The sequence below is a fragment of the Prionailurus bengalensis genome, chromosome B4, assembly GCF_016509475.1.
Source record: "Prionailurus bengalensis isolate Pbe53 chromosome B4, Fcat_Pben_1.1_paternal_pri, whole genome shotgun sequence".
In the NCBI taxonomy this organism is placed as follows: domain Eukaryota; kingdom Metazoa; phylum Chordata; class Mammalia; order Carnivora; family Felidae; genus Prionailurus; species Prionailurus bengalensis.
This window is the reverse complement of record NC_057358.1, coordinates 139,668,346-139,683,640: the sequence shown is the minus strand read 5'-3', so window position 1 is coordinate 139,683,640 and position 15,295 is coordinate 139,668,346. Positions and strand designations below refer to the sequence as shown.

General features: G+C 45.6%; 1 non-coding gene across 1 annotated transcript; it reads left to right on the top strand.

Annotated features, from left to right (window-relative positions):
• The first annotated feature begins 11,857 nt into the window (after positions 1-11,857).
• TRNAR-GCG lies at positions 11,858-11,942 on the top strand. The gene has a single exon. It is a non-coding gene; the product is annotated as a tRNA-Arg (tRNA).
• Positions 11,943-15,295: the final 3,353 nt, after the last annotated feature.

Below are 15,295 nucleotides of genomic sequence, written 5' to 3'. Positions count from 1 at the left end.
CGAGCTGCTGAGAACCAGAGGCCGAGAGGGAGGGTCCAGGCAACCGAGGCCCCACCTGCCCATCTCCACCTAGACTCTCCCCGATCTGCCCCCTGGAAGATTTCCATCAAATTTCAGTTTAACGATCACACACGCCCCTCTGTGGACAACCTCTCGGTGGCCAAAGTATCCGAACTGATTGGAACAGATTCTCCGGCCACACGTCCCCGCAAATCACACTCATATCGAAGGGTACAAATCAGGACGGTCTAACAGGACTGTCTGCCACCCAGCCCTCAGTGTCCAAATTTTGCAGTCAGACCTCAGGTCTCAGGAAAGACTGAACTGATGACAGACTTTCTCCTGCCCTTTGTGACGGACGTGTTTCCCATCTCGACCTGGAAAAGACCTTTTATCCCTGGAGACTGAGCCTCCAGCCCATCTTCTGAGGGGCAGGCTGAGCTCCGCCCACCCCTCCGCCCTGCCCACAGGACCTCCCACACCCCAAGTCCACCTGGGCACCTACCGGGCCCTCTGACGCAAGCACGGGCTGATTCCAAAGAAGGTTGATGAGTTCCCATCAGAGGTAAGTTATTTTTTTCTATTTTTAACTCCCCCCCCACCCCATGTGCAGATCTGACTCCCTGCAAAGAGAGCAGGTTCACATCCTGTCACAAATAATAAGAGTGGCTCTCACACAGCCGCAGAACGGAGGCATTATTGTCAATGCAGTGCCTGAGCCAGACACAGGACGCGCAGTGGCTCCCGGAGCCCTCCCCGCCACCCTGCCAGTAGGCATTATCCCCGAGGGCGTCCAGGAGAGGAGCCCGCAAGCACCTGCCAGGATGACAGAGCTGGTCGGTGGCCGAGCCAGATTTCAAACCCAAATCCCGCTGCTTCCAAATTACTGCCACTTCTCCGGAGTTGTTCACTTCCAAACGCCCCAGGTGGCTCCACCCCCGCACTCGGCGATTTTTACAAGGCATGGCCCTCTTGCCAGCTGGAGGGGGTCACGTCGTTCCTATTCACCATTTTCTGGGGACTGCCCAGCACCGGGCTCACACAGACAGGAGTCCCCCAGGCATCCCACTAGCAGATCCCCCAATTTCCAGCTCCTCGTGCCCCACTCTGATTCCACCAGCCCTTGCACTGTCCCACCCCTCTCTTTCATGCCACCACTGCCCAGGGCCTCCCATCGGTCCCCGACCAGGAGCTGACCCTCTCTACCCGGGACCCCACTCCGAGCCTCTCTTGGAGACAACATGCTCGCTTCCTGGCACTCTAATTCCTTTTCACCTGTCCCCTCCAAGATGGTGCCGGACAGCACATAGCAGGGGGAGGGGACGCATGAGTGGGGGTGTGGACTGGGGTGCCGAGGTCGTGTCGGGAAGCTTGCACACCCCGTGGCTGGTATTGGGAAATGCCATTGAAACACGGGTCTGACATGATACGGGTTATACTTCAGCAGCAAGAAAACTCTTTGTAATGCAGAGTTTTCACCAGGGACAAGTTCTCAGACACCTGCTTGTGAAGCTCTGGGGAGAACTTCTTGTTGGTCCTTTTCAGGATCTGAAGGAGTGGCTTCCAGCCCGAGTTCATGCTGGGTTTACCAACAGCGGACAGACTTCCTGAGGAAGTGAGGCCATACCACCCCGAAGGATCGCACAACGTGCTGATGCCCGCCATCCCACCTACAGACTTTCCACGGTCAGCTCGGTGCTATCCGCTGACCTAGCACGGCTGGCTGTGCACAGCAGCAGCTGACTATTAAGTGGAAATGGATATAAGGACTGGGTTTGGGCAGGTGTGTTCGGCACGGGCAGCACGAGCAGGTGCACAGAGCCATCCGGCACCAACGCCCATTGTGGTGCCTCCTTGCAGTGAAGCCATGCCTGTGCCATCCCAGGGTTTCACTGACTACCAGCCAGCAGACGAGGAGTGAACTTGAGCACCGTTTACAAATGGGTCCTCACAAGATCCTGACACCCTCTGAAGGTGGACGCTGAAACACAGCAGCCCACTCGGGGGTCCCTGAAGGACAGAGGTGGGGGGACACTCTGGCAGTGGGCAGACTCCACGCAGCACATCTGGCTCACACAGTATCTGGAGTCAGAGGTGCCCGAGGTACAGACCTATGCTAATTTGTGAGCAGGTGCTAATGGTTGGGAAAGAACAAGACTGCCAACAGCGGAGAGGTATGTGGATGGACCTGTCGGGATGAAACAGACGGTGAAGATATTTGTGTCTCATGTGAATGCCCATCAGAAGATGCCACCACAGAGGAGGCTCCTGACACTCAGATGGCTGAGAGGACATCCTCTGTGAATGTCAGTCAGGAGGTGAGCCTGGAATTAAGTGAGCTCGTGAATCATGGGAAAGAACATTCCGAGCAGAGAAAACAGAACATATAATGGTTTGAAAGAGAGGAATGTTTTCTCTCTCCCTCTCTCTTTGCCTCTCCCCTGCTCATGCACGCTCTCTCTCTCTCTCTTTCTCAAAATAAATAAATAAATTTTAAAAATTAAAAAAAAAGAGAGATGGCAAGACAGCCAGTGATTCAAAGTGCAGTGCACTGGGCATGAATGGGAAGAGAAGGGAGGGAGGAGGCAGAGGGACAGAGACAATATCTCGTCTTCCTTTAAGCCCATAGTAAGGACTTTGACAGGAAGCCTTTGGAGAGCCCTGTGCCTTCATTCTGCAATGCTATCTTGCTGGTACCTCCAGCTCCACTTCCTCTTGGCAAGGCCTTCTCCGGCCCCCCCACCTGGAAATTCAGCCCCTCTCTATCAACACTCCCTTTCTTTCCTCTTACTTTGTGCCTTCACTATCAGTTCTTACTGTCTAGTGCTCTGTATACAGTGTTCATCTTCATTTGTGGGAGGTCCAAGAGACCATAGTAGAAGGTCCAAGAGGGCAGGGGTCTCTCTTCTGTCATACTCTTTCACCAGTGACTCACAGGGGAGCTGGCACATAGAAGTGGCTGGGTGAATGTCCGTGGGGTAAAATAAGGAAGTAGGAAGGAAGGAGGAAGTTTCAATAGTGCTATTGAGCAGGCATTGAGTGTACGTGAGCCTAGATTTCAAAGAAGAATCTGGGGATTTGTGTGTGAGGAAATATTTTTTTTTAATGCTGATCTTTTATCAAGTCCCCTCACTGAGCTCTTTTATTATGAAAATGTATTTCAGGTGTTCTACTGTTTTCTTTGATCTGGTACTTTTAACTAGATAAAAAATCTTACCTGAAAAAAATCATGGTTTGTTTCTTCCTTATTATGTATAACTTCTTTTCTTGTCTTATTGCATTGGACAAGATATTCAGAAAAAAAAAATGCTGAATGACAGTATATCTCACTTCTCATTAAAGATTCTAAATTTTCATTATTTGGTGGGTTGCATACCATGATTTCTTATAGAAAACCAAGTTGAGTCATTGTATTTCTTATATCAGATGGTGACATAAGTTAGAAAGTGTGTTGTGGTTATCATAGCCATTTTTGTTATTTCCTAACTCAAAGCAAACTGGCCAAGGAATAATTTGACATGACCACTTGCTGATTAATACAGCTAGTTTGCAAAATACCTAGGTTTCCTCGGTGATTGTGGACTTACATTTCCCACAGGGAAGGAGTGCTCCTGCTTCGAGGTTTTAGAGCTCACATTTTCCTCCTAGAACTCATTTGCAACTAAAAATGTTTTATATTTTAAAAACTCTAATCAATGCTAAATGTGAAAACTCTTGCTAATGGGGAACTGACAGCTTTCTAAGGCAGCTATTTTGTTGATGTATAACTCATGACACTTTTTCTTATCTCAAGTCAAAATACTCCTCTATGACTTCCATTCCTCTGGAGCTTTTGCGCACTCTAACAAATCCCTGCTCTTCGAAACTCCACCTGAGTGTTTTTTGTACCTCTTGGTTAACCTTCCCCAGTTTTTCGTGTCTTCATGGTTACTAGGCTTCTAATTAAACACGTGTTTATTGATGCCGGCTGGAAGAGGTAAAATTGACAACCCTAGTCTGTAATCAGACCATGTTCCATCCCATAGACAGTTTGATTTCCAATATCTCTGGAAAGCAAATTCCACAGATATCCAAGTGGGGGAAAGACAGCAAAAGCCCAGGGGAAGACAACAGAAGAACTAAAGGAAGAGAAACAGGAATTGGAGGAGTGTTAGGGAGATGGAGAGGAGAGAAAGGAAGGGAGGATCAGGCAGATCCTGAAGTGAGGTTGAAGCCACTAAGAACTAGAGCCTGGGGCTGGATTTGACATGCAGAAAATTTATTGCACAAATACCTGGGGAGGGCAAAGGGGAGATGGCAGCAGAAGGCGAGGAGAGCCTTCAGACCATGATGTAGTTCAAACATCTGTGAAGGAGAAAAGGAAGGAAGGAGGGCTGGACAGAAAGAGTCTCTGACTGCAGCATGCTTCTGAAAATATTTTGGCCAGTCTGATGGTGGGTCCTCCAGCCAACGTGCCCATCAAATGAGTCCCCTGCTTTGCATGCATGGCCCTGAAGTAGCACTTCTGTAGTCTCAGCCACTAGGACCAACCTGTAAGAAAGTGTGGGGTCATGGATGGTGGTGCATCCAGAGGGGCATCATCTAGGCCCATGAGTCAATTGTGATGCCCATCCGCCCCCCCCCCCCCGGGCAGGACATCTGAGTGGCTCATTTTTCATGACTGCCACAATGGAGAAAAAGAGGAAGAGGAAGGAAAAAAAACCTTTGGCAAAAAGTGGAAAGAATTTAGAGAAGAAGGAGTCATAAATATATGTCTTCTTTTCATTCAATTTACCTTATTTAAAAATGCAATCTTTATACCTTTATATAAAAGTCTGCCTTTTCACAAAAGGAGCATGTTGGCCCATCGTTGGCCCTTCCTTGTTTTGCAATACTAACGTCAGAGAACACAGGTGACATACGTAGGGTTTCCCATATAGCTGGCCCCCGTAAGGATAGGACCAGGCCAAATGAATCATCAGAACAGCTCAGGTGGACTTATGACAATGAGCCATGGATCCCTGCTTCTTCACTGTGGAGAAAAGAATGGCATTTGCATTTTAGAGAAACTTTCCTCCTAAGACATTAGCATCACATTCAAGTGAGAATTTATTGATTCTTCCTCCAGCATTGGAAAAAACAAGATCTCTGTTATTAGACTTTTCCACTGGTTCCAAAAGCAGGAAGGAACTTGGGGCGAAATGAAGTGAGTGCCACTGTGGTATGGGGTTGTCACTAGAGAATGGGGACAGAAGAACAGCCCTCCTTTACCACAGAGGTCTGCGACAGAGAGGACCAAAGAGATCATCAAAGAAAAGAGCCAGGTCCTTATTTTTATGGAGATCTTCGTGGGAGTTGAGGCAAGACGGTAGTCTACAATTGGCCATAGTTTCAAAGGGAAATGTATAATTAAAATTGAAAAAAAAATGGAGGCTCATTATGAGTTAGTGATATCAGTCTATTCACATTTTATTTTTTCAAAAATTTGAAACAAAATTTGCATGCAATGAAATGCACGGGTCTTGACTGCCCAGTTGGAGAAACATTGACATCTGCACACCTATTAACATTTAGACTGCTTTCATCCCCTCAGAATTTCTTCGTGCACCCCTCCCCTCACTCCTCATTGGAGGCAATCATTGTAATTTTCATCGTCATTGATTAGCTTTGCCCATTCTTGAATTTTTAGGAATGTGCTCTTCGCGGCACCTGGCTTCTTCCATTCACCATAATGTTTTTGAGATTCACCCGTGTGGTTCCATATAGCAACGGTTTATGATTTTTGTGTCTAAGTAGTACATGATTGTGTTAATATTCCTCAAACTGTATGTTCATTCTCTAGATGGTGGCTACTTTGGGTTGTTTGCATTTTCGGGCTACTATGAATAAAGCTAGGGTAGCCCTCATTTCCAAGTTTTCTGAAGAAAGTTTCTATCCCTCTTGGAGCAGAAATTGCTGAATCATAGGGTAGGTATACATTAAAATTTACAAGAAATTTACAATAGCTCTCCAAAATGATGGTTTCATTCTTCACTTCCACCAGCAACATACGGGCATCCTCATAAATCAACATCCTTGCCAACATTTGATGGCGTCCATCTTTAATATGGACATCCTATTAAATGTGAGGTGGTATTTCATGGTGATTTTTAATTTATATTTTCTTAATTACTGCTTTAACCCCTTTTCATGTCCTTGTTCACACATATTAGTATATCTTCTTTTGTGAAATATCTATAAGTCATTCATCATTTTGCACTACGTTTTCTTGATTTTTTATATGATTTAAAGGATATCTTTGTATATTCTGTAAAATAAGCCATTTTGGGACTTTTGGGACAAAAGTTTGTACTGTATTGTCATATCGTACTGCCGATATTTTCTCCCCAATCTGTGGCTTACCTTTCCATTTTCTTAACCGAATCTTTTTTTTTTTAATGTTTATTTATTCTTGAGAGAGAGAGAGAGAGACAGAGAATGAGTGGGAAAGGGGCAGAGAGAGAAGGAGACACAGAATCCAAAGCAGGGTCCAGGCTCTGAGCTGTCAACACAGAGCCCAACACAGGGCTCAAACTCAAAAACGGTCAGATCATGATCTGAGCCGAAGTTGGACATTTAACCCAATGAGATACCCAGATGCCCCCTCTTAACAGTATCTTTTGATGAGATAAAGCTTTCAATTTTGATGAAGCTCAAGTTACCAATTCATTTTCTTTTATGGTTATGGCTTTTTGTATCTTGCTAAGAAACCTTGCCTACTCTAATATCACAATTAGATTCTTTGTTTATTGCTTTCTAAACCTTTATAATAGTTATAGATTTTATATGTAGGACTATAATCTCACTTGATTTGGGGAAAGAGTGTGAAATACGAGTTGTGTTTTATTTTTTTTTTCCTATATGGATATCCAATTGTTAGAATACTATTTGTTTAAAACAGGCATTTCTTTCTCCATTGAATTGCCTTGACATCTTTGTCAAAAAACAATTGACTTTATACGTGAGAATCTGCCTGGACTTTCTATTATTTTCCACTGGACTATATACCTAAATATATGCCAACAACACCCAACCACTGTCCTATTTATTGTAGTTTATAGTAAGTATTGATATCAATTATTAATCTTTCAACTTGGTTTCTTAAAAACACATTATTCTAGCTCCTTTACATGCTAAATTGCATAAATTTTAGAGTCATTTATTACTATTTGCAAAAGAGAGAGAGAGAGAGAAAGAGAGAGAGAGAAAGAGAGAAAGAGACACTGGAGTTTTAATGTAATTACATTTAATCTATAGATCAGTTTAGAAAGAAGTGTCATGTCAATAATTTTGATTCCCCCAATCTATGGGTGTATCTCTACATTTATGTAGCTCTTCCTTAACTTATAAGCCATATTTGTATTTTTCACATGAAAAGGTGACGTTTGTTTTTGTTAAAGTTAACCTCAAGTATTACATTTGCTTTCATACATTAAAGGATTTTTCAAAATCATTCCCAACTGATAACTGCTATTATATAGGGGGGGAAAAAAAGATTTTGTGTCAATGTGCTTCCTGTGACCATGCTAAGTGTTTTTAATAATCTGTTAGTTTTTATTTTCATTTTTGTGTTTTTTAGATTGCTTAACTTTCCATGTAGACAATAATGCTGTTTGTGGGCATAGATGGCTTTATTCCTTTCTTTCAAATATTTACCCATTTATATTTTCTTGTGTTCTGACTCTAGCTAGGACTTTCAGTATAGTGTTAGGAGTGATAAAAGCAGACACTTTCGCCTCATTCCTGACGTTGAGTAAAAGCATTCAGCGTTTCACCATTGAATGATGCCGGCTCTGTCTTTCATAAATGCCCTTCACCTGTTAGTGTGGTGAATCACACTGATTGCTTTCTGAATATTAAACAAACATCACATTCTTAGGTTAAATTCCATTTAGTCATGGCATATCATACTTTTACGTATTACTGCATTCTATCAGCGAGTGTCACATTTAGGATTTCTGAGTCTATGTTGAGGAGGTATATTTGTCCATAATTTAATTTTTTTGTAATATCTTCGTTAGGTGTTTGTATCAGGGTTACACCTCTGTCATGCGTTGACTTGAAACATATTCTCTCTTCCTCTTTTTTTGAACTGGTGGGGGATGGCGGATACCTCTTACTCTAATGTTAAAATCATCCCTCAGACTACCCTGGTCTAGAGTTTTCACTGTAAAAAGGATTTAGTTATGAATTCGGTGTTAACTAAAGATGTAGGGCTGTTCAGATTTTCTATTTCTTCTTTGTTTAGTAAGTTCTTTCCCCAAGAGATTTTTCCATTGTATCTAAGTTGTGAATACAGCCTAAGAGCGTTCATGACATTCTCTCATGGTGCACTAAGTCTGTAGACCCTTGAGTGATGTCCTTGCTCTCATTCGATATTAATTCTTCGCGGCACCTCCCTGCTCCTACCCCGATGCGTGCGTGTGTCCCTGTGTGTCCTTTACTATCTGTCTTGTTGCTGAGGTTTTACCAACTTTGTTAACTTTTGCAAAGAACTTTTTCTTTTCACTCTGTTAATTTCTTAATTGCAGGTTTTCTATCTCATTTAATTCTGTTCTCTTATCTCGTTTTTATTATACCTCTTTCTTTGGGATTAATTTTCTCTTGTTTTTGTAGCTTTTTAAGGTAGATCATTAACTTGAAAACTTTCTTCCCCTCTAATTATGCGTTTAAATTTATAAATTTCTTTCTAAGCATGGTTTCAACCTCGGCTCATAAATTTTGTTATGTGGTACTTTCATTTTCATTCATTGAAAAATATTTTCTAATTTTCATTGTGATTTGTTCTTTGACTTGTGGGTTATTTTTTAAGTGTGTACCTTAATTGCCAAGTATTTGGGTATTTTACTGTTATGAATTGCTAATTTAATTGTAATGTCTTAATCAGTTTTTGGTACCACGGTTATGTCAGCATCATAAAATGTTTTATAAAGTATTTTCTTCTCCCTTTATTTAATTATATTATGACCAGAGAAAGTATTCTTTTTTCTTTTAATTTTTTTCAATGTTTATTTTTGAGAAAGACAGAGAGAGACACAGCATGAGCGGGGGAGGGGCAGAGAGAGAGGGAGACACAGAATCCAAAGCAGGCTCCAGACTCCCAGCTGTCAGCACAGAGCCCACTGCAGGGCTCGATCTCACAAACCGCGAGATGGTGACCTGAACTGAAGTCGAACACCTAACCGACTGAGCCACCCAGGTGCACCTAGAATGTATTCTTTATTATTTCAATCCTACACAATTTACTGAGACTTATATTATGTCATAGCATGTGGTCATTCTGTTGTGGTGAACTTTTACAGAAGAAAGGAATATGTATCCTGCAATATTCAGCATATAATTGAATATAGTATTTTTATAAATGTCAAATCACGCTTACTGATTTTTTTAATCTTCCATGTCCTTAGTGGTTTTGTGTCTATTTGTTCAATCATATGGAAATATGCGTGTTAAAATTTCTACATATGATTGTGGCTCTATTTCTCCCTTTAGTTTTGCCACTTTCTGCTTCACGTATATAATTCATAAACGACATGATTCTATTTGTGATAAATATTAAGGAGTTGCCCAAACCTCATAGAAAAAATAAATGCATTCAGAAAGGTCACAAGGTACAATTTCCACACATAAAAATTAATTTTATTTCCCCATCTTAGTAGTGACCTAGCTGAAAATGAGATTAAGAAAACAATCACACTGAAAGCATCAAAAAGAATAAAATACTTGAGCAAATTGAGCATAAAGTGTTAAACGTGTACACAAAAAGCTGTAAAGCTGCTGAGAGAGATTAAAGATCTAACTAAGCGCAAAGATATTCCATGTTCATAGACTGGAAGGCTCAGTAATGTTAAGATGGTAATCCTCCCTCAGACTGGCTCACAGACCCAATGCCATTCCAAATAAAACAATCTCAGGCTTTTCTCTGTATTACGCGACGCGGATCCCAAGCCATAGACACAAATGTACCGGCCCTGGGACAGCAAAGTGACCTCGTAAAAGAAGAAAGCTGAAGGACTTACACATCCCAGTTTCAAACTTTATTCAAAACCCACGGAAATCAAGAGCATGTGGTATTGGCATTAGGGCAGACGTAGACAACTGGAACAGAATTGAGAGTCCAGAAACGAATCTGAACATTTATGGCCAATTGATTCTCAAAATAGGAGCCAAGACATTTAAATCAGGAAAGGGCAGGGGCACCTGGGTGGCGCAGTCGGTTAAGCGTCCGACTTCAGCCAGGTCATGATCTCGCGGTCCGTGGGTTCGAGCCCTGCGTCAGGCTCTGGGCTGATGGCTCAGAGCCTGGAGCCTGTTTCCGATTCTGTGTCTCCCTCTCTTTCTGTCCCTCCCCCGTTCATGCTCTGTCTCTCTCTGTCCCAAAAATAAATAAACGTTGAAAAAAAATTTTTTTTAAATAAAAAAAAAATAAATCAGGAAAGGGCAGATTTTTTTCAAGAAATAGGGCTGAAACAATGAGATATATGCAGAAGAGGAGGAGGAGGGAGGACCAGAGGGGAGGAGGCGGGAGGAGGAGGAGGGGACAGGGAGGAGGAAGAAGAGTGGGGAGGAGGAAGAAAGAGGAGGGAGAGTGGGGGGAGAAAACCTAGGCCTTCATGTCACTCCACATGCAGAATTAACTCCAAATGTGTCACAGACTTGATCGTGATCATTATAACTTTAAAACTTCAGGAAGAAAACAGAAGACAGTCTTTGTGATCTCTGATGAGGCGACATTTCTTAAATATGACACCAAAGCCATGATCCAGGAAAGCAGATTTGATAAATCGGGTCCTATCAAAACTAAAAACTTGTGCTCTCTGAAAGAGACCATTAAGCCAATCAAAAGACAAACCAGAGTCGGGGAAATATATGCAAATCACATACCTGCTGAAGAGCTTATATCTGGAATTTGTAAAGAACCTTCACAACCCAAAAAATAAAGAAGACAAACAACCCGTTTTTTTTTTTAATGGGCCAAAATCGGAATAGACTCTTCACCCATGAAGATAGGCACATAGTTTAATGCACGTGAAAAGATGTGCATCGTTATTAGGTATTAAAAATGCCAATCGATGACCGGAGAGTGTGGGAGCCCTTCACAGGGGCGGGCGGGCATGGCCACAATCCGTACGAGAGACGCTGCCAGGGACCGGAGAGGAGGGAGACCCCGGGCCGTCACCCATAACTGCCAGGACTGTAAAAGGTACCACCATTCTACAAACAGTGGCAATCTCTCAAACAACAAAGCATACGCCTGCCAGCATCCCAGAGACCCCACGTCTCAATGTTGACCCAGGCAAAACGAAAGCATAGGCCTACCCGCAGCCTCCACCTCAAGGTTTGGCCGTGGCTTTGGGGACAGCTCAACGCCCATCACCTGCTGGACGGGCAAGGAAAGTGCCATATCTCCATGAGCAGTGGGTGCAGCCCAGTCACAGAGTTCTCTCTTGCCTCTGGATGTTTCCGCCTGGAGCGTTTCTGTGGAAACACCTTCTAGGTAATACTGCGGAGACTACTCTGCCCTTCCCACCGTCCAGCGCACTCTCCAGTGTCTCCAGAAGTTTAATTTGTGTCTGTTCCATATCTTCTCTGCTTCCACGTAACTTTTTCAGCATATGGATCACAGTCATAATAACTGTTTTAATGTCACATGCGCCATATGCTAAGGGCCATCACATTAATGTTCATCAGAGTCAACAAATGGACACCAAAAGCACAACATCGGTTCCTGGAGTGTAGGCGCTTGGTGCCACGTGTCTTCCTAAGTCACCTTTCAGGCTCTCCGGGCCACAGCGGGGCCTTCCGTGGCCGGGTCACAAGGGAAAAGATTCCCTTGGGTGCCTGGGTGGCTCAGTCGGTTGAGCGTCCGACTGCGGCTCAGGTCATGATCTCGCGGTCCGTGGGTTCGAGCCCCACGTCGGGCTCTGTGCTGACGGCTCGGAGCCTGGAGCCTGCTTTGGACTCTGTGTCTCCCCCTCTCTCTGTCCCTCCCCCACTCATTCTCTCTCTGTCTCTCTCTCTGTCTCTCTCTCAAAATAAATAAACTTAAACCCGGGCTGGAGAGACAGCGCGGGGTGTTCAACCGACTGTCCAGCGGTGCTTCCCTGGGGGTGGCCCCAGACCGGCCGGGTCCCAGACTGGCAGCCGCAGCCCACGGGGAGAACAAAACAAGGATTGGAAGCAAGCATCTAGAAATGTTTGTAGCAAACTGACAGAGTAATTTCATGTCTGTCGAAATTAATAACAAAAGCGCGGAGTCTGTTCTGTATGCCTTTTGATTCCATTTTTTTAAGTAATTTCTCTTTGCCGTAATTTTTCAATTTTCATGAACGGAAAAAGACTGTTTCTGTGCCGCAGACGATGGAAAGGCACAAATGGTGGCATCTGGTGGGAGGTGGGGCTCCAGGGAGAGCATGAGCTGGGGGCGGAGGGGGGGCTGGGTAGGATGAGGTAGGCAGGAGCTGGGCAGGGAGAGAGTGAGCCGGGGGCAGAGGGGGGATGAGGTGGGCAGGAGCCGGGCTGGGCAGGGCCGTCAGCATGGTGGACCCCATCCCACCTGCCTTTAGATGGTCCTAGTCCTTGTGTGGAGGATGCGGCGGGAGGAGGGACGCTGAATCTGGGGCTGCTCTGCGGTCTGCACGGAGGTGGTGGGCACACAGGGAAGAGCCTCTGGGGAGCCAAGGACCCCTCCTCTGCTGCATATCCTGTCCCCTGCCACTGGTTCTGCACAGCCCGGCTGGGACCCAGGGCCGGGGCGCTGGGATTTCTGTCCCTGGGGTGGAGGGGGCTGTAAGGAGGCCTCCAGTGGATGGTGTGCTTCACCCCCACCAGGCAGGAAGTCAGGAAAGGAGTTCCCTTTTGTGTCTCACGTTGGGTTGGGGGAAGTTTGTGTGCGTGTGTGTTGTTTGTGCTTTTGAATCCTGAGAATCAGTGATCTGGCGGTGGTGTCCCAGACAGCCCGACCCACCGTCCGTCCCCCGACAGAGGAACACTGGACCCAAGTGTGGGATCAGAGGGCCAGGTGCTCCCTCCAGCCCCCACCCCTGGCCAGACCACAGGACGCTGCGCAGGCCGCCTCGGGAACCAGGCGCAGCACCAGAAGCCCTGCTTCTCAGGAGAGGCCTCCGCCCACCAAGCCGGAGTAGACATCAGTTAGGATCTAAGACCTAATGGCAGCTTTCCGCAGGGGTGCAGGGTGGGGAGTCAACGGACTTCGCCGCTGTGCGTCCAAGGACACTGCCGAGCAGGCTGTGTGTGGGCGTGGTTTGGGACCCCAGTAAGAGTTTGCAGGGAACTCAGAGGAGACACAGGCATCTGGAAGAACGTGGGGTTCGGGGACTTGTGTGTGGCTTGGTGTTCTTGGAGCGCAGGGAGAGAGGGCGGCAGGAGGCTGGGCTTCAACAGGTCATCAGAGGGCAAAGGGGGAAGGACTTTATTTGCCAGGTTAGGGACTGCAACATCCGGACATGGGGAGCCTTGCACTGGTTCATGCAAGAGTGAGGCTAAACATGGGTTCGGGTGTGCACGTGTGAGCACCTGAGTGTGTGCATCCATGTGTGATGTGTGTGCATGTCTGTGTGTGTGTGTGTCTGTGTGTGTGTCTGTGTGTGTGCATGTGTGCGTGCTTAAGCCTGGATGATGCTGAACTAGAAGCTGGAGTCTTGCCCGCTGGCTATTTCAGTGCCTCAGAGAAGTGAATGAATGACAGGCATTTGCAAACCGGTGGCCTCCCACAAAGGCAGGGCCAGTGTCCTGTCCCTCGTCTACCCCCGTGCCCAGCCCGGGGTGCAGAGGCCAAAACTGTTTGTTGAACTGGAACAGCCGGGCTTTTCCCGGTGGTGCAAACCCCAGTGACGTATTTTCTGAGACTCAGAAAGTGCGGACGGGATGCCCTCTGCCCCCTCCCCAGTCTTCGGGGAAAAGCCGAAGGGAGGAGGGACTACCAAGGGCACAGAGGGAGCAAATTGGACCAGGGGCAGTCGGCCCAGGAGCAAACGCAGGACAGACGCGGGAGACAGAGGGCGAAGGCACGGTAGGACACCAGAGGATGCGTGGGGCGGGGGAAAGTCTTTAAGATTCACAAGCAAAAGTTAGCAAGAAACAGAAAAACATGTAGACAGTGAATTCCAAGAACCCAAAGTGAACAAAACTTCCAAATAGGGATGAAACCAAAAACAGACAAAATTAAAGTCGATTTTAAAACACAGAAGATAAAGCAAAAAAATCTAATAGCTCTCAGAAATAAAAATACGACTTTTTCAATTTTTTTTAACGTTTACTTTTTTGAGAGAGAGTGTGAGCAGGGGAGGGGCAGAGGGTGGGGACACAGAATCCGAAGCAGCTTCAGGCTCTGAGCTATCGCACAGAGCCCGACGTGGGGCTCGAACCCACAAACTGTGACGTCATGACCTGAGCTGAAGTCAGACACTTAACAGACCGAACCACCCAGGCGCCCCTATTTTTAATTTTTTATGTTGATTTATTTTTGAGATAGAGAGAGAGACAGACAGAGCATGAGCAGGGGAGGGGCAGAGAGGGAGGGAGACACAGAATCCGAAGCAGGTTCCAGGCTCCGAGCTGTCAGCATAAAGCCCGACGCGGGGCTTGAACTCAACAAACTGCGAGATCGTGACCTGAGCCGAAGTCAGATGCTTAACGGACTGAACCACCCAGGCGCCCCAGAAAAAAAAATATTTTACATTATTCCTGTCAATATGAATGAGTTAAGTTGGTACCACACCTGTCAATACCTCAAGCCGGGCGGTAGTGTAATAATTTTTAAATATGAAAGGGAAAATTATGTCCCACGTGTCATGTCAAGCTAATCTAAGATTTAGTGCTAGGACAAGACACGATTTTCCCAGGTATGTAGAGACACTGATGAATTCAGCCACACTGGAATTAGGAGCTCCTGTCACCACTGTAAGGGGAGAAACAAGACTCAGGAGAGGAACAGATTTTGCAGCACCTGTAGCCAAAAAAATAAAAAGTAATAAAAAAATAAGAATTTATATGCAATGTGTATTATTTTAAAAATAAAACCCCATACCCATCAGTGTGAAAGACACCCCAAAAGGAAGGGGGCAAAAGACAGGACCAGAAACCTCAGCAGAGAGCACCAAAACGGCTCACACCCACCACAAAAATGTTCTCATTCGTAATCGGGAAAATGCAAGACAAAACCTTGCCAGCACATGCCCCCTAGATTGAGAAGTAGGTTTAAAACTGCAGACGTGGGTGCCTGCGTGGCTCAGTTGGGTAAGCGTCCGACTCTCGG